This window comes from Peromyscus californicus, unplaced genomic scaffold (assembly GCF_007827085.1).
Source record: "Peromyscus californicus insignis strain IS unplaced genomic scaffold, ASM782708v3 Scaffold_4__1_contigs__length_199733344, whole genome shotgun sequence".
NCBI classification, from domain to species: Eukaryota; Metazoa; Chordata; class Mammalia; order Rodentia; family Cricetidae; genus Peromyscus; species Peromyscus californicus.
Genome location: NW_026294562.1, coordinates 118,630,191 through 118,652,400, shown reverse-complemented (window position 1 = coordinate 118,652,400; position 22,210 = coordinate 118,630,191).

The window sequence follows — 22,210 nt, the reverse complement described above, 5'->3', positions numbered from 1 at the left end:
CTGTGGGATTGCTGCCAAGTGCAGGCATTCCTAGTCGGTGGCCTAAAAACGGAGTGAAATAGAACGGAAAATACAAGCATGGAGGGTGATAGAGAGAGAGAGATAATAAGCCTATTTCCTTGAGAGCGATCAGGCTGGGTCCCTGGTTGCTTCTGCAAAATGCTCTGCATCCCCACACCCAGGGGAGTCCTCCATTAAGCAGGAAGCCAGCTTGCCAGGAGCTGCCACAGCCCCTGAAGGTTGCCGAAGAGCGAGATCTCTGCCCCCACTCAGCTGGTGTGGGAGGCTGTCACTCACCAGTCTCCCTGGCACTTGGGAAGAATAACCCTTTCTCTTTGGAACCTCAATGTGTTAAGTCAACTGTCTCCTAATCTATCCCCACTGCTGGGACAGTTCCAGGGTTTTGGATTAAATACTTTGGGCACAAATCTCTTTAAATCTTTCCTAAATAAGAAATTATGCGAGGTTCTCTCGGGTGAAAGATTCTCTCTCCCAGGGAATTAAAACCTTCTTGTCTGCTCCAGGGAGAACAAAGTAGTCAGGGTCCCACTCTCTAATTGGCCAATGTCATTTGGTCCCCGCTGAGAAGCTGGTTGGAGGGGCCTCACACTCTCTCTGGAGGGCCTCTTAGCTGGCCACCAAGGAGTCTGAATTCACGAGTTATTTCTTTTCTGCTTCCATTATTCACTTGGTGGAAGGACTAGTACTGAGAGTCACAACATAAACTTCCATGGTATGAAAAGTCAAAGAGAATTACTGGGCCCTCGGCTGCACTACTTCATGACACTTGTCACATGCATGCTCGGGAGAACTCGTGTGTTTTTATTTGATGGAGAAGATGTAAATATCTCTCCATATTTTAAGGAAGGATGAAATGATCTATGCTGTGCTGCTCTTGTTGGGGTGTTAAGAAATAGAATTTTCTTAGGCTTCATGATAAAGTGAGACATAGTTCCCTGTGTTTTCAGTCTCTGCCAGGAGGTTCCCTCAATATGTGACCAGGCAAGGTTCCACAGCAGACATTGATTCACGCGCATGAGCGGTAGCCTCGGTCTTACTTCTGCAAACTGTGGTGATATTTTAAGTCAGGATGGAAAAGGTCCTAAAAGGAGGAAGGTGAACTGAGCTGTGCGGCATTGAGATACAGGACCACAGGACTTCAGAAGGGAGTGTGGATGTGCAGCCTTGCTCCCAAATGAGGAAAGAATGCCTCCTGGAAGGAGTGTAGGACAGTAATCCAGGGACAGCCCTGGTTTCTGCCTTGAGAATGTGATGCAGCCAGTCCATGAGAGAAGGGGAAACGGGGCTGGGGAGATGGCTTACTGGATAAAGCACTTGCTGAGCCAGCATGAGGATCAGAGCTCAGATCCCCAGTACCTGAATAAATCGGTGTGCGGCCTGCCTGTAATCCCAGCACTCGGGATGCAGAGGCAGGCGATCCCTGGGACAAGCTGGATAGCTAAACTAGCTAAATTGATGAGCTGCAGGTTGAACAGAGACTCAATAAATAAAGTGGAGAACTATGAAAGATGACACCAGATATCAACCTCTGCTCTCCACAGGCAGGCACGTACATGTGCACAAACACCCACATGTGCCCCTATGCATGAGAGCATGCATTACACATGCATACAAACATAACACACACACACACACACACACACACACACACACACACACACACACACACACACACACGAGAGGAAAGATGATGATCACTCTGGTTGGAAAAGGTGAGGCTCTCAAATTGAGTCTGGGGAGAAGCGTTAATAGAGAAGTCCTCAGAGAGGTATGGACAGCCCCAGGACAGAGTGCTCTGTAACTGCTGGCTTTGCACCCTTGGAAGAGAGCCATCTTGGGGTTCCAGGGTGCTGGGCAGCAGTTGTGCCCTTCAGAAAAGGGACACTGGTGACTGAACATAGTCAACGTACACCACCACTGCAAGAGGCAGCCAAGAGCTCAACACCTTTACATCATTTTCCTCCCAATCTCCCATTTTCCTCCAGGTAGGACCTTCTGCTGGCCAGATGAGAGGCAGCCATAGAGGCTACATGCACAAGTTGGCTCTCGCATGAAGGGTGGCTCCTGGAAGGGTCTCACGTGGGCCTGGGGAGCAGGGGAGGGCAGGCAGACACATCCAGGATAGGAATTTTTCTAAAGGGTTTGTTTCCATCAAATGTCTGATGGGCTGAAAGTTTGGGCTTCTGTAGTACTTTTTTTTTTAAAGTTTAGTTTTGTAGTACTTTTTGTAGTTCCAGCTTTGGAACATGGTAGATTTGGGGTTTTCAGATTAGGGATGATCAGTCTGTATTCACATCAGCTGCCAGTGACACCCACTGAACCCAATTTTTTCCTTATCTCAAGCTCCATCTTCACAACAGGTTCAGAAGTTAACTTTATTCATATGGTCCCATTTCCTAGATAGGGAAACTGAGGAAGTTAAGGAACAGATGGAACACAGGGGAAAGGTCTGCCTGGTTACGCTGGATTCTGATTTTCATCTCTGCCTCTTGCCCACCATTACCCCACAGGCCTCACGGTTGTCCTGGTACAATGTTCCACATAGTTCTTGACACCAGGCACTACCCTACAGTTGCTTCATCTTCTCCATCCAAATAAGTAGGGCTGAAAGAGCTAAAGGCACAATGAATGTGCATGTTCACGCTAGCCTCTGGGGCAGTGGGTCCCAACTGTGGGTTGAGACCCTTTAGGGGGCTCAAATGACCCTTTCACGGGGGCGTGTATCAGATATCCTGCATATCAGATGTGTGCATTATGACTCATAACAGCAGCAAAACTACAGTTATGAAGTAGCAATGAAATAATTTTATCGTTAGGGGTCACCACAACATGAGGAACTGTATTCAAGGTTCTCAGCATTAGGAAGGTTGAAAAACGGGGTTGGGGATTTAGCTCAGTGGTAGAGCGCTTGCCTAGCAAGCACAAGGCCCTGGGTTCGGTCCTCAGCTCCGGAAAAAAATAAAAAAGAAAAGAAAAGAAAACCACTGCTCTGGGGTATGGGGTCATCAGGATCCAGGTGGCTGAGCAGTGGGCAGACTCCTCCACTCCTGCAGTACCTTATCTTCCTGGCCCTACTCACTTCCTCCCTTCGTTTCTCTTTCCCATTCTGGATGAATAAATTCATTTCTCCTTGAGCAGTCTGAGGCCCACTCAGGCCCCATGCACATCACACACTGACCAGTCTTCTTGCACAGCACACACTGACCAGTCTTCTTGCACATCACACACTGACCAGTCATCTTGCACAGCACACACTGACCAGTCATCTTGCACATCACACACTGACCAGTCATCTTGCACATTACACACTGACCAGTCTTCTTGCACAGCACACACTGACTAGTCTTCTTGCACAGCACACACTTACCAGTCTTCTTGCACAGCACACACCAATCAGTCTTTTTGCACAGCACACACTGACCAGGATACTGGCCCAGACAAGCACAGTTGCTTTCCTGAAAGAGATGCGAGGACCAGCTGTGACTTGAATAAACCATTTCTGTCCTTGCGTTTTGTTTCTTGGACCTCATTCACCTATCAGGTGAGAAACAAACAAAGGAAGATGTCTGAGGACCCAGCTTTGCATCAGCATCCTGGAATGCCAAGCTTAAAGCTAGAACTTAGGCCAGTTAAGCCTGCCAAGGGCCCTTGCCCAGACCTCCCTTAAACGGGCCAGTCACCTTTGCAAGCCATGTGTTGTGCTGGGTATCCTGCATCTAGCATCTTCCCGGTTGGTAATGGTGAATACAGACTTCATTCTGAGTGCCCTTCGGGATTGTTTAACCACAGTCCCATCCTGCGTCTTCCCTGTCCTTGAACTCTTTCTGCAGGAGAACTCAGAAGCCCTGTGAACTGAGTGCTTTGTCACCCTGGGACCCCTCATCATGGAAGGCCCTCCACTGAAGACAAGTCAGGTGAGTTTAGGTAAAACACAAATGAGGGAGTTTTCATTTTAGTGATTGCCTGACTTTGTTGTTTCCTTTTTGTGAAAACCAAATGAGAACATTTTCTATTTACAGCCAGAATGTAAAGCTTTTTAAAAAACAATTTTATTACTACTCATGGGGCAGTGCAAACCCATAAGCTCAGTGTGCCATAGGTGGGGACAGGGGTATCACAAATAAATGCGAGGCCAGACTGGATGACAGAATGGGACCTTGTTTACAAAACAACAACGCACAAACTGACACAAACCCAAACTGTGACCAAGTGTGAAAGACAGAGCTCGGTGGCAGACCACGTGCAGACCACGTGAAAGACCCTGGGTTCGATTTGAAGCGCCGCAAAAACAAAAACAAACAGCAACAAAAGCAGCTCCACAGTTTATTTAAGGAAGAAAATATCAAGTGAGCTCAAAGCCGAGTACTAATGAGACTGGAGAGTGGTTGGTGACGTCACAAGGTCCTTTGGCTGCCAAGGGATAGCCAAGTCTAGAGAAGGCCTGGGTCTTTTTTACAGCCCCCTTGGGATTTCTGCCCTCACAGGGCCCAGGTTGGCAGGAGAGGGTGCCACATGTACAAACTTTCACTCCAGGTCAGAGGGGCCAGCATCACCATTCATGATTTCTCTCTGCAGCTCCCTCTCAGGATGAAAGAAAGACAGAGGAAAGCAAGCCTCCTCCCTCCACCACCCTCTCCTCCACGCTCTGCCTTTCTGGGCCTTTTACCTGCTCCTTACTTCCTCTGGGATTCTGTTCTGCGCTATCTATGATGCTGCTCCTGCTGTGTGGCTCTGAGTCCTTATCTTTCCAAATAGAAGTGCCTGGCCAGGCCCTGAGGGACACAGCCTGAGGGCTAAAGTTCTAGGAGCTTCTATCCTCTTGTCCAAGGCAGAGATGGTGTGTAGCAGAGCTTCCATGCCTTGGAGCTGGATCTGGGCTTAGCTAAGACTAAGAGGTTCTGGGTCGGGGGAGGGGTGGCGTGTTTATTTTTAAAGAACTGCCATTCTCTGTAGCACTAGAGATTGTCAGCTACCTTTACACACACACACACACACACACACACACACACACACACACACACACACACACACACACACACACTTGTGCACATGCACGCAGGAACCTTCCCTTGAACGTAGTGATTTGTGTAGTTAGGGCCATGGCTTCTTGTCTTACATAGGTTCCCAAAGCCTCTTGCAGTGAGACGAAGGGATCCGAGTAGAATAGATGCTTCTCTTCTAGAGGAAAGAACTAAGACAGAGATGTCTTCTTTCCTTTCCCAGCTGGATCCTGGGCAGATCTTGAAGCAGGTATATAAACACATTTCTCAATGGATGCTTAGCTGCCTCAAGTGCCTGTGGTGAAGTGGTTAATAAGAAACAAAGACTCTTATTCTTACTCTGGTTCTCTTCACTCACAGTTGATTCTCTCCTTTGTACTCTTTCAGTACTCACCAAAGATTCACATCAAATGGAGCAGAAAGTCGAGAGAACCCACAACCCTCCTGTACTTCTGTATGCAGACCTTTCTGACTGTCAAGATCCTGTACCAGCGAGTCCACTTGGTACAGTGCTGACCATATCTCGATTGACACCTTGGTTTTCTAAATTTTTGGGTTTAGATAAATATGTGAAGACACACACCATTGTGGATTGTGCAGAATAGACCCAGTGCCCTAAAATCTTCTGTGTTCTATCGACAGAAGTTTTCCTATGTCCTGTCTGGTCCTTCAGCAGCTTGGTCCCAAGTAAACACACAGAGGCTTATACTAATTACAAACTGTATGACCTATGGCTCAGGCTTCTTGCTAGCTAGCTCTTTGATCTTAAATTAACCCATTTCTATTAATCTATGTGTTGCCATATGGCCTTGGTATTACTGGTCTGCTGGCATCTTGTGCTCCTTGGGCAGCATCTGGAGTCTCTCCTGACTCGACCCTTCTTCATCTCCATCTTCAGTTTGAATGCACAGCCTAACTTTATTCTGCCTTACCACTGGCCAAACAGCTTTATTTATCAACCAATGAGAGCAACACATATTCACAGCATACAGAAAGACATCCCACAACAGTGCTCTGTCTTTTTATCCTTTCTCTGACCAAAATCTTGGCAATCACTTTACTATCTCCACAGTTCTACCTTTTCCATAATTCCACAAGGAATTAGACAGAAGGTGGTTGGTTGGTTTTCACACTGGCTCTTTATTTCCACTTATTCCTATGCATGTAACTTTCCATCATGTCTTTTCATGGTTCTATTTTTTTAAGATCCATTTTATTATTTATTTATGTGCATGTGTCCATGTGTGTATGAATGCATACTTGGAAACTAGAAGAGGGTGTCAGATTCCCTGGAGCTGAAGTTACAGGTGATTGTGGAATCTGTTGTGGGTGCTGGGAACTGAACTTGGGTCTTCTGGAAGAGCTTCAATCACTCTTAACCACAGAGCCATCTCTCTAGCACCTCATGTTCATTCTAAAGTGTCAAATGATACTCTGTGGTTTAGATGTCCTGTCATTGTAGGATATCTTGTCTGATTCCACATTGTGGCAGTGATGAGTATGAACCAAGCTGTTGTAAACATCCCTGTACATGGTTTTTTTTTTTTTTTAATTTTTATTTTTATTTTGCAATACAATTCAGTTCTACATATCAGCCACGGATTCCCTTGTTCTCCCCACTCCAGCCCCCCTCACCTTCCCCCCAGTCCACCCCCCATTCCCACCTCCTCCAGGGCAAAGCCTCCCCCGCAGACTGAGATCAACCTGGTAGACTCAGTCCAGGTAGGTCCAGTCCCCTCCTCCCAGGCAAAGTCAAGCAACCCTGTATAAGCCCCAGGTTTCAAACAGCCAACTCATGCAATGAGCACAGGACCGGGTCCCACTGCCTGGATGCCTCTCAAACAGATCAAGCCAATCAACTGTCTCACCCATTCAGAGGGCCTGATCCAGTTGGTGACCCCTCAGCCATTGGTTCATAGTTCATGTGTTTCCATTTGTTTGGCTATTTGTCCCTGTGCTTTATCCTTGGTCTCAACAATTCTCGCTCATATAAACCCTCCTCATTCTCGCTAATTGGACTCCCAGAGCTCCACCCGGGGTCTAGCCATGGATCTCTGCATCCAGATCCTTCGGTAGTTGGATGGGGTTTCTAGCACGACAATTAGGGTGTTTGGCCATCCCATCACCAGAGTAGGTCAGTTCGGGCTGTATCTCAACCATTACCAACAGTCTGTGGTGGGGGTATCTTTGTGGATTTCTGTGGGCCTCTCTAGCACTTTGCTTCTTCCTTTTCTCATGTGGTCTTCATTTACCATGGTCTCCTATTCCTTGTTCTCCCTCTCTGTTGTTGATCCAGCTGGGATCTCCGGCTCCCTCAAGCTCTCTTTCCCCAAAACTCAAATGGCTGAAAGACATTTAAGGAATTGCTCAACATCCCTAATCATCAGGGAAATGCAAATCAAAACAACTCTGAGATACCACCTTACGCCTGTCAGAATGGCTAAGTTCAAAAACACTGAAGATACCTTATGCTGGAGAGGATGTGGAGCTAGGGGAACTCTCCTCCACTGCTGGTGGGAATGCAAGCTTGTACAACCACTTTGGAAATCAATATGGCACTTTCTTAGAAAATTGGGAATCCATCTCCCCCAAGATCCAGCTATACCACTCTTGGGCATATACCCAAGGAATGCTCAACCACACCACAAGAGCACTTGTTCAGCTATGTTCATATCAGCATTGTTTATAATAGCCAGAACATAGAAACAACCTAGATGCCCTTCAACTGAAGAATGGATAAACAAAATGTGGTACATATACACAATGGAATACTACTCAGCAGAGAAAAACAATGACATCATGAGGTTTGCAGACAAATGGATGGATCTAGAAAAAAATCATCCTGAGTGAGGTAACCCAGACTCAGAAAGACAAACATGTTATGTACTCACTCATAGGAGGATACTAGATGTGGAACAAGGATGACTGGACTGCTACTCACATCACCAGGGAGGCTACCTAGAAAACAGGACCCCAAGAAAGACACAGGGATCACCCAATGATGGAGAAATGGAAGAGATCTACATGAACAGCCTGGACATGAGCGGGAGTATGCAGGGTTTTTGTTTTTACACAAGTTTTCTTAGTGTCTTTTGATTAAATACTAAATGCACAAATGCTGGATTTGTGGAGTTTTTGTTTGTTTTTTTGTGGTTTTTTTGGTGTGTGCATGTGTGTGTGTGTGTGTGTGTGTGTGTGTGTGTGTGTGTGTGTGTGTGTGTATGTATGTGTGAGAGAGAGACAGAGACAGAGACAGAGACAGAGAAAATCTCAAATTATCTTTTAAAGTGCCTGCTCCATTTTGCATGCCCACCAGTAATGAATGAGAGCTCATGTTTGTTATGAATTGAATATTTATGTCCTCCTCCAAATTCATATGTTGAAATTCAAGCCCTTAATGTGATGGTAGGTGGGTGTTTCCGAGGTAATTACATCAAGAGAGTGGAACCCTCATGAATGGGACTAGTACTCTCAGAAAAACAAACAAACAGTGCACCAGAGAATGTGCTTTCTCCCAACTCGGTATCCTGTGAGGACACAGGGAGAAGACCACCAGCATCTAGGAGCCAGGAAGAGTGATCTCCCCTGACGCCATATCTGTTTGTGCCCTGACCTTGGACTTCCCAGCTTTAAAACTGTGAACAAGAATTTTCAGGCTCTGCCCTGGTCTATAGCAGTTTTCAACAGCAGTGGGGACAGACTGGGGGCTGTCCCAGGCCTTTGCCAGCATTCAGTGGTTCACTTTTATTACAATGACTGGCTGTAAGAGCCTTGAGAGAAGAGTTTGTGACTGAGCCACATGTCCATCCTCAGTGGCACACAGAGCTTATCTTCCAACACCGATATGACACCATGACTGTTCAGATCAGAGAAAATAGGCTGGTCAGTTATTCAGGCAGTGTGGAAGCCTAGTGAGAGTGAGGTAACACAGAGGGTGAGTCAAGTGAAAGAGATCTTGGGGTTAGGTTCTAGGCCAATCTCAGCTACAGAGAGAATCTGAGGCCACCCTGGGCTACAGAAGATCCTGACCAAAAGAAAGGAAAGGGACACCAGTTTTGATGTGCTTGAAGTCAGTTTTTCACTCAGGGGAAGTAGTGTCCCCAGAAGGTTCCCCTGTTTCCCATCATGCATTCTGTCAACAGCATATTCTTTTGTTCCTTTTTCATATTCTACTTGCAACCCACTTCCAAAGGGTCAAGCTGCAGGTTTCAGCCCTCTCCTGCGCTCCTCTGGTTAGCTTTTGGTAACTGTGACCAAATCTCAGATGAGAACAACTTTTAAAAAATAGATTTATTTTTATAATTTTTAGTGTGTGTTAGTGTATGTGTGTGTGTGTGTGTGTGTGTGTGTGTGTGTGTGTGTGTGTGTGTGTGTGTGTGTGTCTGTTCAAGTGTTCACAGAGGGCAGAGACGGTATCAGATCCACTGAAGCTGTAGTTCTGGGGTTGTGAGCAGCCTGACTTTGGTGCTGGGAGCTGAAATTCAGGTCCCCTGGAAGAGCAGAGGGTGCTCTTAAGTATGGAGCCATCACTCCAGACCCCAAGAGAACACCTTTAAGGGAAAAATGTGTTTGCTTTGACTCATGGTTTTGGAGCCTGGAGACCTGTAGCTTCTAGGCCTGAGGTGAGGCAGAATGTTACTGTAGGGAGCATGGGCTGGGGCCGAGATGCTCATCTCATGAAGAGCTCTGTGTGTGTGTGTGTGTGTGTGTGTGTGTGTGTGTGTGTGTGTGTGTGTGTGTGTGTTTATCTTTCAAAGGTATACTCCCAGTGACTTGACTTATTTCCTCCACCTGGGCCCATCTCCTGCCATTTTCAACCACCTCTTCAAATAACATCACTAGCTGGAGGCCGAGCACTCCCAGCTCATGAGTCTGTAGCACTCTCGTATCCCAACAACAGACCTCCCATCTCCCCAGACTAGATGGGCTCCTTCCCTTGTGCATATTGCTTATATTTTTCTTGTCACAATAGCTAGCTCACTCAATGGCACTCATTTCTGTTCCCCTAGCCTGGCCCAGGCTTTCTGAGGACATGCCTGAATTGCTTCTATTATCTCCTCTGTCCCCAGCACAGTGTCTAGCCTGGAATGGGGACTTAATTTTTTTTAATAAATAATAAATAAAGGGATGAATGAAGGAATAAACAGGTCAAGAATTTGCTCCTTTCTATTTAACAGAAATCCTTTTCTCATGAGTACATATTTATTTGCTTATTTTCTCAGACCTCAGTTGACTCTCTTTATAATTTTGCAGGGTAATTTGTATAACCATGGGAATAAATACCTCATGCGTAGATGAGGGTAGGGTTTTATTTTTCAGTGGGCTGACTTAGCCATACTGTAGAATTATTAATATACTTCACGCCTCTAGGCAATTTGACAAGAAAGATAATACAAGCTAATAATCATTAAAATTATATGAAGACTATTTAGACTCCTTGCTCAATTCATGCTTCAGGGATTCACTTGAAAGAGTAAATGAGAACTCAGCTGATATCTCCAATCCCATCCTAGGGGAATTCACTCCCTAGAATCTACACGAGGCTTTTAATTTAGATGCGGCCATTGTTCAGACTGGATGAGCTCCTTAGGTGGGAAAGGGAAAGAAAGAAAGGGGTTCCACCCAGACTGAGGGGGCTGGGAACGGTCTGCTTTTGGAACTTTTGGTTTTATTCTCTAGCCCGGCTTCCTTGTGCTTTGGGCATGTAAGGAGACCTTGTACAAGGAACAAGAGCCAAGTCTTCCTCAGCAGCTACCATTGTAGGGCTAAGGGTGCAGCTTGACCCTGTGGAAGTGGGTTGCAAGTAGAATATGAAAAAGGTACAAAAGACTGTGCTGTTGACAGAATGCATGATGGGAAATGGGGGAACATTCGTTGGACACTACGTCCCCTGAGTGAAAAACTGACTTCAAGCCGGGCGGTGGTGGCGCACGCCTTTAATCCCAGCACTCGGGAGGCAGAGCCAGGCGGATCTCTGTGAGTTCGAGGCCAGCCTGGTCTCCAAAGCGAGTTCCAGGAAAGGCGCAAAGCTACACAGAGAAACCCTGTCTCGAAAAACCAAAAAAAAAAAAAAAAAAAACTGACTTCAAGCACATCGGAACTTGTGTCCCTTTCCTTTCTTTTGGTCAGGATCTTCTGTAGCCCAGGGTGGCCTCAGATTCCCTATGTAGCTGAGATTGGCCCAGAACTCCTGATCCCCGTGCCTTCCCTTCCCACCACTCTGTTTATTTGGTTTCCTGCTTTTGAATGAGAAGATAGTGAAACACCCACACTCAAATTGGATGTGGAACGCTAAGGAGACATCTTGAAAATGTTTTTTAATCTTAAAGGAGATGTTTTATCACACCAGTTCTTTTTTAAAAAATGATGATGGTGGTGATGATGATGATGGTTTTTACATCTGGACTGCAGTTTCCCCTCCCTCCTCTCCCCTCATCTTCTCCCCCCCCATTCCATCCTTCTTCTTCTCCATTTCTCTTCAGAAAAGGGCAGGTCTCCCATGAACATCAACAAAATATGGCATATTGAGTGGCATTAATACTAGGCACCTCCCCTCATATTAAGCTGGACAAGGCAACCCAGTATGAGGAATAGGGCTCCAGAAGCAGGAAAAAGAGTCGGAGACATCCCCTGCTCCCACTGTCAGGAGTCCCACAAGAGAACCAACCTACACAACTGTAACATATATGTAGAGGGCCCGAGTCTGTCCCATGCAAGCTCCCTGGTTTTCAGTTTAGCTTCTCTGAGCCCCTAAGAGCCCAGGTTAGTTGATTCTGTGGGTTTTCTTGTGGTGTCCTTGACGCCTCTGGTTCCTACAATCCTTCCTCCCCTTCTTCCAAAGGATTCCCCAGGCTCAGCCCAGTGCTTGGCTGTGGGTCTGCGTCTGCTTCCATCAGTTGCTGGATGAAGGCTCTCTGATGACAGTTACGCTGTCACCCATCTATGAGTGGAACAGAATATCGTTAGACATCATTACCTTGGCTTTTTTTCCAGTTGTGTTTGGTTCTCTCCTAGTTCTCTGGGCCATCCAGCCTCTGAGTCCTGGCGCTCCAGGCAGTTAGTTACACCAGTTCTTAATTGAGGGCACCTGAGGGGATATTTGGCAACATCTGATGACTGACATCTTGTGGGTGGAGCTGGGAATGCTGGGAAACACCCATAGTGCAGAGAAGCAGTCACGGCAGGTAGTCCGTTGGCCCTTGGACACCAACAGTCCTTATCTGTTGAGAATCCTGGTCCACTGTGCTAGAGAAACAAAGACAAGAAATTCTAATGCTTATCTGGCCACCCTGTCCTGGAGCACAGGCTTGTCATGGGGGGCAGGCTGAGACACAGTGGGACTTCAGTGGACAGTGGAGGGGAGGAGGCAGAAGCCTGTCCTGGGGAGGGGTCACGTGGCTTTGCTGCTGCTCTCTGTGGAGGCAATGGGTTCTGTTAGATGAGGAGTCTGCTAGGTTCTAGAAGACTATTTATTTACTGAGTTTGTTCTAGCAGGCTGAATCTGGTGCATGGAACTCGGAGCTTTTGTTTTGTAAAAAGAATCTTAACCTTGGAGTCGGATACCATTGGATTTGCATCTGAGGTCCATGGCTAGCTGTGTGACCTCTCAGCCTTCTCGACTTCTCTGGGCCTCCTTTCCTCCTTCCAGCTTTGAAATGGATGTCCCTTATTCTGTCATTTATAAGTCCTTTTCTCCATGTTTGGATATTTCTTTACTTGGTGGCATGTCAAAAGTTACTTGGAAGTGATTTTTTTTTTTCCTGATACAGAAAATACTTAATGCAAGGGGTGGTGTTTCCCCTTCAGAGTGGCCAAGGTAACTCCTCATGGGAAACCAACCAAAAGGTTGAGACCTCAGAGTAGAATTAGAGGGGAAAGCAGTCCCACCGAGAATTTTTCAAAATCACTTCCTCTTATGTGAAGTTCAACTCTCATTCAGGGCAAGGAAATAGACTCATCTGTATGTCCCACTTGCTATTTAATCCACACCTGGCTTCTTTGAACTGTGTGTGCTCCGAGGGCTGTCGTGTGTGTATGTCACTTGCCTGATTGCACAGGATTACAGGAGCACAGATTTTGCTGTCCATACACATCAGAGAAGACAAGGCTCCTAAGCTCATCCTTTCTCCAGCCCTGGCTTTTTTCCAGGGCTCCAAATGGCTGTAGCTTTCTGCATCTGGAAGGAGGCTGGCCACGGGGTGGCATGGGGCACTGGCAGCATCAGGACCCAGACCAGAGCTAGATGAGTTCTGTCTTGGAAGACTGTTTTCTAGTTTAGTTTTCAAAAAGGCCAAGGTTAGTTAAGTGTTTAGCTCTGTGAGTTAATAAGACATGGCCACATTTCAAGCTGCTCGTTTTCTCTATCAACTTCTTCTTAGTTGCTGAACAGCGGTGGGAATGAATGTCTTACATTTAACCTGGATGGATGTGTGCACTACGGCTGCGCTGTGCAATGGCTCCTGCCTACTCACGCTGTGCGTTTGGATGCCCACAGCCATAGTGTCTCTAGCAGACAGCTCCCACTGCAAACAAGATGTCTGGGGGACCCTTGACTGGCTTCTCTCATCATGCCCTCACAAACTAAGGTTATTGTGTTAGGTAATTATTTTTCTCAGTTGCAAGTCACTTGACTGTCATCTTCAAGGTCAGTGGCTTCTAGTCAAGCGTGGAAGGCACACAAATGTGCCCGTGACAGTGGGCATTGGGCAGAATCAAAGCCTGACTTTGTCTTATGTCTGACAGTGATATCCCCTGTAAGACCTTGGAAAGTATTTTAAGTCTTTCCGAGCTTTGGGTCTGTACAGTGGTCTGTACTGCTCATTGTAGATATGAAAATTAAATGACATGAAATGAGTAGAAGTGTAAACACTGCTACTGTATGTGAGAGACATTAGCCACTTGACAGGGCTGAGAAAATGGCTCAGTGGATAAGATGGCTGTGCAAGCATAACGACCTGGGTTCATATCCCCAACTCCCATGTAAAAGCCGGGCATGGCTGTGCACGCCTGTAACTCCAGTGCTCGGGGGAGACATGTGGAGACAGGAGGTTTCTGGAGCTCTGTGGCCAGCCAGCCTAGCTAAAAATGAGCAAGCTCGAGATTCAGTGAGAGACTGTGATTCAGGGGAATAAGGAAGATGGGATAGAACAGGGCACCTGATGTCCTTATGTGGCCTCCTGGTAACTGTGTGAATTCACCACACACACACACACACACACACACACACACACACACACAAACATGTTCCTTCCTTCAGACCAAAACTTTATCAGCCAGTCCTCCAGAAGGCAGGAGGGCAGAGCCAGCAGGCAGAGATAGGCATGGTCTTCCCCTGATAACTCAAGCAGAGCTGGGTCAGCCTCCTGTTTTTCTAGAGCACAGTGGGAACTCCACATCCTACTGTGGTTTGTTCTCAGCAGACATTCCTGCCCACAGGCAAATCCCCTTGACCTCAGGAGAACTTGGAGAGAACCACTGAGCCCCCACCTCTACCCCCCGCCCTGCCCAGCCCAGAGCTTAGCTGCTGAATTCCCCCAGCAACCCTATGCTTCTTGCCCATGGTGGAGGCTCCACCCACTCAGCACATGGAGGACTCCATGAAAAGGTAATAAGATATTTCATAGACAGCCATTTGCCATTCTGGCCTCCTGGCCTTTGTTCCTCCTCACGTTTCATGACTGCAGCTTTGCGCCTTGGCCAGGGAAGTCAGCAGCTGCTGCTGATTTATCCTAGATTTGGATAAAAGTCATGGTTTTTATTTCAGCTCTCACCAAGATTGCTGGGAAAGGATCCAGCGAACAGGCAAGCAACGGAAATTGCAGTTTCTCTGCTGTGAGCATCATCCTGTTGTAGGCCTGGTATAGACTGATGCATTCAGGACTGGACATTTATGGGGTTCTCTCCTACCAGAAACCCTGGGCACCAGCTGCAGAGCAAGTCCCCAGACAGCAACAATTGGCGTAAGAGGGAAGTGTGGCCAGGGAGCTCAGGGCTGACCTCCCAACTGCTCCTTGGCCCTTCCAATTTCATAGTCCCATTTTATTTCCAAGTTGGAGAATCTAATGAGCAGTTAACATTTCATAGAAAAAATTCATGATGTTGCTGATAAATGACTGTTTGGACTTCCAGCCTTGATAGGTATTTGAACCTCTGAGGATTGACACTCTTTGTAGTGCATCCCTAAGCCTCTGTTTCTCCTCGCGTTAGATGCTGGGCACCTGGGTAAAACTGCTTGCTGCTAAGTCTGATGACCTGAGTTCTGTCCTCAGCCCCACAGGGCAGAAGGGAAGAATTCACTCCTGCAAGTTGTCCTCTGTCTCTACACATGCGCTGTAATGCACGCACACACACACACACACACACACACACACACACACACACAGAGAGAGAGAGAGAGAGAGAGAGAGAGAGAGAGAGAGAGAGAGAGAGAGAGAGAGAGAGAGAGAGAGGATAAGATGCTGGGCTCTAGCTAGTATATCTTTAACATTCCTCTTTTTTGAATTTGTGATAAAATATACATAGCATAAAATTTAGCATCTATCTGTTTTAAATGCACAGTTCAGCCGTGTTACATAACTAACATCCAAACACTTTTCCTTTTGAGGGACTGAAATTATATACCCATGAAACAACAATGCTACTTTCTTCTCTGCCCCTGGAAGATAGTGGAAATCACACTCTGTTGTCTGACTTCGAGCTGACCACTCTAGGCACCTTGAATAAACAGAATCGTGCATGCTGTTTCTCTTCAAGACTGGTTTATTTTATGTCGTGTCTTGTCCTCAAGGTTCACCTGTGCTGCAGCTTATATTCCCATTTCCTTCCTTTCCCAGGCTGACTAATGTTTCATTGACTGTGTAGACCACGCTTTCTCCAGCCAGCCAGCCAGCCAGCCAGCCAGCCTTTAACAGGTCCCTGGGTAGCCTCCATCTGTTGGCTGTTAAGAATGATGTTATGAACATGGGTATGCAAACACGTCTTCAATCTTCTGCCTTTAGTTCTTTGGGATACAGGTGGGGAAGTGGATTTGCTGGATCGTGTCATAATTCTGCTGTTAATTTTTAGAAATCATCATTTTGTTTTTTTATACCACTCTGATTTCTCTTTTGATTGCATTGTTTTACATCCCTGCCATGAGTGCACGTAAGTTCCGGCATGTCCACGTTTGCTTTTCTTTCTTGTTTGTTTTGATGGCTTGTCAAATGGATGCTCCCTTCTGTCATAAAAGCTGACCAATCTTGAGACTTCTTTTTCCTCTCTCTCCACCCTTTTTTCTATCAACAAACTGATTCTCAAGGGAGAGCCAGGCTTCCGTCTGGTTTTCCATACCACTTGCTTTCATATGGAGATGGGTTAGATGTGGCCATTTATTTACTCATCCAACACATGGGTGTCTGCTGAATGCAAGAAGTTCTGCTTGCTAATGTGAAGATTATTAAGATAAATCAGAAGAGGCCCTGCTGCCAGGCGTCTCCCCACTGAGGTAGAGCTAAGACAGAACTACAACACAGAGGCCAGGCATGCCTGAGCGGGGAAGGGAGGGTGATGAGGGTCAATCATTGTGCACGGAGGTGGAGTATGCAGTGGCTCTTCTCAGCTTTCCCCTGCGTTTCCAAGAGACATGCGTTAGTGCTTTAGTCTTTTGAAGCATCCCTTGAAAACCAAAGCCTGCCTTCATCTGGTTGGCAGAAGGTGCAGTCTGTCATCTGCCATGGAGATGCACAGAACAAAGGCTCGAAGAAGCTGTCTGGTAAGGCAACCTCCTCAATTTCATGTAACGCCTACCTCCACCTCCATGCCACAGGTTAGATTCTAACCATTAGAACAACGCTTACTCTTGTCTTACGAAAACACAGACTGACTGTCAGAAATGCTGTGGAGGTGACCAGTCAAGCCTGGACTGACCCCCATTGCTCTTTCCACCTCTCCCAGGTCATTTGGCTTTCCACTCTCTAGCCCCTCAGTGTCAATACTAGTTATACAGAAAATAAGATACGGAGCCCTGACTTATTGCCGGCATGACTGTGGAGATCAGGGTATGCACAACACAGTGAGTTTTCAGGCCACGCCTTGCCTTAGGAGACTCCATTTTCAAGCAGCTTTTGAGTGGATGTTGAGGGAGAAAGATGGCTCCTGGGTGGACCCAGAAACTGTATCATCTGTCAGGAAGGACTCGGTCAGCAAGCACTGACTGATAAATGACTTAAGCCTGGGAGTAAAAAGGGAGCCATCCTGTAAGTTTATCAGGTTGAATTGAGAGCATGGGAGCTCATGAGTGAGTGCATTTAAATCATACCAGAGAAGCTAGGTGGAGGAACTTATCAGACACAGCAGACCAAGGAAAGGGTGTAACTGCCTCACCTGGACCACACAGAATGATGGGTACCTAACACTGTGATGGCATAGCCCCACGCCAATCTATCATCTCGTAGCTGGGTCAAAGACTGGTGTCAAAACCTGACAAGCAGAGACTCTTGGATTGTCCCTGGAACATCAACTCAGCTTGGTCTTCTGCTGTTGATGCAACTTGCTCATGCCTACCTGTCCCTCTGTTCACTTGTCTGGACCCAACTCACTGGTTTTTTGCTGCAGACATGGTTCCGCCTTTTCCTTAGCAGCTGAAACAGTTTTACTCTCAGACCCTGACCCCATCAGAAGCTCTTTTCTCAGCACTGATTTGGATTGTTATCTTCTCAATACAGATTCTCTCAACCCATTACTGAAATCTTGGAGTTCTGCTGCAGACTCTTTAACTTGTATTAAAGCTGTATAAATGATGTATGTGCACACATACATATAAGTATGGACATATTTACTGTGTGATGTGTGATATGAGTCAGTATTAGTAGTTAAAATTGGAGTGAAAAAAATCCTGTATTCACTTTTAAAAGATTATCAAGGTAGACAGAATTATATGACAAATTGCTGTCACCAAAACCTCTGAACCTTGTAAATTTGTTGTCTTTCTGTCACGTCAGGGCTACTGGTGTGTCTCCACTGAAGCTCAAGGTCCACCCAATCTAATCTTTTCTGAACTTGTGTCTGCATGCCTGTCCTGTCTTCGATCCCTCATCACCCCAGTCCAGTCCAGTCCAAGGCTGTGCGGGTGAAGGTAGCGGTGCAACTTCGAATGAGTGTGCTGCTTGCCTTTTGGAATTGCCTGGTTAAAGCCCAGGCCAGCACACTACGACGATGTGGTCCATTTTCCCACTGTATAGATCACAGAAAGGGAAGAGATTCATCCATCCCAGACAACCTGTGCCTGCAGATCCAAAGCACACGAAAGGTGAGGTCTCTAAGGAGTCACTTGAATACACCCCTTTGGGTCCTCTGCTGAGAGTTTGACAGAAGTTCTGACTTGGGGCTTCTGAAGGCAGAAGACTCCTAGCTGGCTCTCCCAAGTGTGGCCAGTTAGGTACCCCACGTGGTTGCCTGATCCCATTGACGAAGTCTGTTCACAGGACAGATTTTGGGTCAGAGACACATTGGGACCAAAGACAGACAATGGGGGTGATCTGTTGAGATTGGCTCAGAGCTCTGACACCTGCGTAGGTGTGTCACCACAGCTAGGTCAGTTATAAATCTTGTGGGAAAGAGGGGAGAGGAAGGGGAGGAAGACAAGGAAGAGGAAGATTCTTGTCTTTAAAGGTGTACACAGTTTTTTGTTACATGGGCTGGGACACAGCCAATCCAAATCTATCAGTAGGAGAGGTCAGACCTACGGATAGAAAGTAATTTTGTGGTTCTTGCCCTTGATGGCTTTGAACCCAGTGATTGTCAATCCACTGGGTGTCTGATCTATGGGTTTGATGTAGCCTGAAGCCAGGCACATAGTGGATGGTACTCACTTTGGGGAAACTCTGCACACCCCATCTGAGAATGTTGTCCCAGCAGACTTATCCAACTTACTGACCCACTGTCCCTTTCTAAAGAAGCATCTGGCTTCCACATTCCCTTCTTATGCCATGCATGACAGATTGCATACAGAAGGACCCTGTCTTAGGGTTTCTATCACCATGACCAAAATCAACCTGGGAAAGAAAGGGCTTATTTCAGTTTTCCACTCTCGGGCTACACTCCATCACCGAGGGAAGTCAGAGCAGGAACTCAGGGCAGGAACCTGGAGCAGGAACTGAAACAGAATCATAGAAGAGTGCTGCTTACTGGCTTACTCCATGACTTGCTTAGCTTGCTTCTTATACATTCCAGAACCACCTGCCCAGGGGTAGCATCACCCACAATATGCTGGACCTTCCCACATCCATTACTAATCCAGACAATACCCCATAGACTTGTTTCCAGGCCAATCTTATGGAAACATGTTCTCAATTGGGGTTCCCTCTTCTAAGACTCTTGGCTGTGTCAAGTTGACATCAAAACTAGCCAGCACAGACCCTAAAGCCCACGGCTGCCCCTTTCCATATGATTCACAATCACAGTTACACCCCAACTTACACCAGGCATTTCCTCCACATTTGCTGGAGTTCATCAGCCTTTGTCTCTTCTGATCCTCCCTCAGCTTCCGTGCTTGGGCTCGGCTGATGTGATGGTCCATTTATCTCGAGGAGACCAGAGCTTCCCAAGCAAAGTGTAGGAACATTGGCATTGAGATCCAGACCTGATGCTGGAGCTGGGAGCTCTTTTTAACCTCTGGCTGTCTTGAAAGGGAAGTCCTTTCCAAGGGTGGTGAGGGAGTAGTGAGAAGCCCTAGCCCAAGCCGCTCTCCTAAAGCAACTGCTCCGAGTTGGTGTATGGTGAAGACTCCCCAGCAAACCCCACCCATACAGACGCTGAAATGTGAAGGTGGCAGATGGCAGGTGAGAACTGGGCTGAGGATTCAGACTCCAAGACTTTCTCATTGTCATCTCAGCATAACTCTGAGAGAGCTGGCCAAGCCGATGCCTAGCTCCAAGTCTCTTTCTCCCTGGACTGATGGACTAAGACTCTCGGAGTTCCTTCAAGGAGGAGCCTACACAGCAGACTTCCCTCCTTTTTCTTGGCCCCTGCTCTCTTCCCTACTCTTTTGAGAGGAGATACTCTATCAAAATTCCCGAGACAAATTCAGTTTTTCTATTTCCTTGTCTTACTCCCTGTCTTTTGTGTGCCCCCAACCCCTCTTTTGTGTCCCCCCACCCCACCCCGCTTTCCATCAATGGGACACTCTACTTGGAACATAGTTATTTACTCCTAAAAATAATTACCAAGCTTCTATGGCCTCCACACAAACACTCCTAATTTACGTGGGCTGTGTGCTTCTGTCCTTTTGCAGGGAAATTACTGGTCTGTTCCATCTTGATTAACTCTTAACTGGATAGAGAATGCTTATTCTGCCATCACACATGGAGTCAGAAACATAATTGGCTATTTCCCCTCACATTTGAGAACAACAATAATGAGTTCAAACATGGCACCGTGGCCTCCCCTATGCCGAGACATGGTGGAATCATACAGAAAATACCACATTATATTAGCTCAGAAAAAGGATTAAAACAATAATGAATCTGGCCAGCTGGTGAGCCGCGAGCACAGAGGCTTTGCTCGGTGTCAATGAAGTGAGACAGCCTTCATATGGACACATCTCTTCCCCATTCCCCCAAGTTGGAGCCACCACTGGGGGCACAGCTACCTCCTGAGACTGAGGAGATAGTTTTCTGATCAGCCAATGTCTAGTGTTGAGGGTTTTTTAAAATGATATTTTTCACTTCCCCAGAAAAGCAAAACCAGCCAAATTCAATGTGAAGTTCTCATCTCCGTTTTTGTGAATGAGGCTGAGGTAGTGGCCTCCTCCTCTCCCAGTCTGGACCTAAGCAAACTGAAGGGACATGGAATATAGGTGACTTCAGCGCCTCACTGCTACACTTCCAAGTATCTCATCATAGATGAAGACAGGGAAAGGTGTGGAATTACTCAAATATTTGCATTTATCATGCTGCGGGGCCTTTTTATTCTGTAATTTTGACGTTTTTGTGTTTTAGGGCCTACCTTGCTGGGAACCTGGGAAGATTGTCCTTCTCAGGGCATGCTAGTTTCTAGAGGCAGAAAAAACAAAACAAAACAAACAAACAAACAAAAAACCTGAGTCTTCTTTCATGTGCTAAGCTACCAACTCAGAACCAGTAGCAGACACATTCTGATCTAGTTCTTACTCTCTGGCTACTGCTTGCCCTAGTTCCCCAGATCCAGGCACCAGACAGATGGAGACCCCCCCCCGCCCCACCTTCCCCGCTCCAAAACCCAGATGGACTGACACAGAGCATCAGTCCCTTGCATGCAGGACCATTGGTTCCCATGGCAACCAGGGTAAAGCTCTGGCCTAAAATTTCCTTTCATATTTTGCCTTCTGTCTAACCCTGGTGTTCTCCTGTGAATTCTTTCCTGGGGTCACGGCTTGGCCTGTCCCTCCTCTTGGGATCTCACTATAGTAGCCATCTCCTGGTCTGGGGGCCTTGCTAGTCCTAGGAAATAATAAAAACTACGTTTTTAAACAGGTTCCAAATGCAGGCCATGTGGGTTCAGTGTTTCTACTCGGCAAATTTAATGGTATGTAAAACTATGTATAAAACAGGACCTCAACTCAATGCTGGGGTTCCAAAAAGAGAGAAATCTGTTTGTTTTTGACACCAGGGTGCCCACAACCTGTTGAGAATGTTGGACACCCAAGTAGTCATCACAGAGGGAGAGCTCCAGCATAGTGTGTAGTATGGGAAGAGACCAGAGAGGAATATTTCCTCTTTGGGGTTGGGTCACAGTGCAGGATGTCAAGGGAAGTCCTCAAAAAAATGACAACATGTTATGTGACAGTCCCTTAGGGTGTGTGACCATAAGATGGGGTGGGAGCATGTGTTTGCATTACATCTGCAGGGAGAAGTACCCGTTCTGCAGACAGTAGGTGCCTCATGTGTGCTTGTCATCCGTAGGAGAGGGTTGCTGCTGTGAATATAAATGAACCTTGGACCCTTCAGGCAAGAGTGGGCCTCACATTCTTCCAGCTAAGCAGCAGCAAGTGTTGGTGCTACAGGATGCTCTGGGGCTAGAGGAACCCTTTTGGTCTGGCTCATACCGTGTTAAAATATAGGACTGCAGGCCTGTAACCATAGCTCAGTCGGTAATGTGCTGGCTGTGCAAACAGGAGGACTGGAATTCAGCTCCCAGAACTCAAGGAAAAACCCTCCTACCCCATCCCCCAAAAG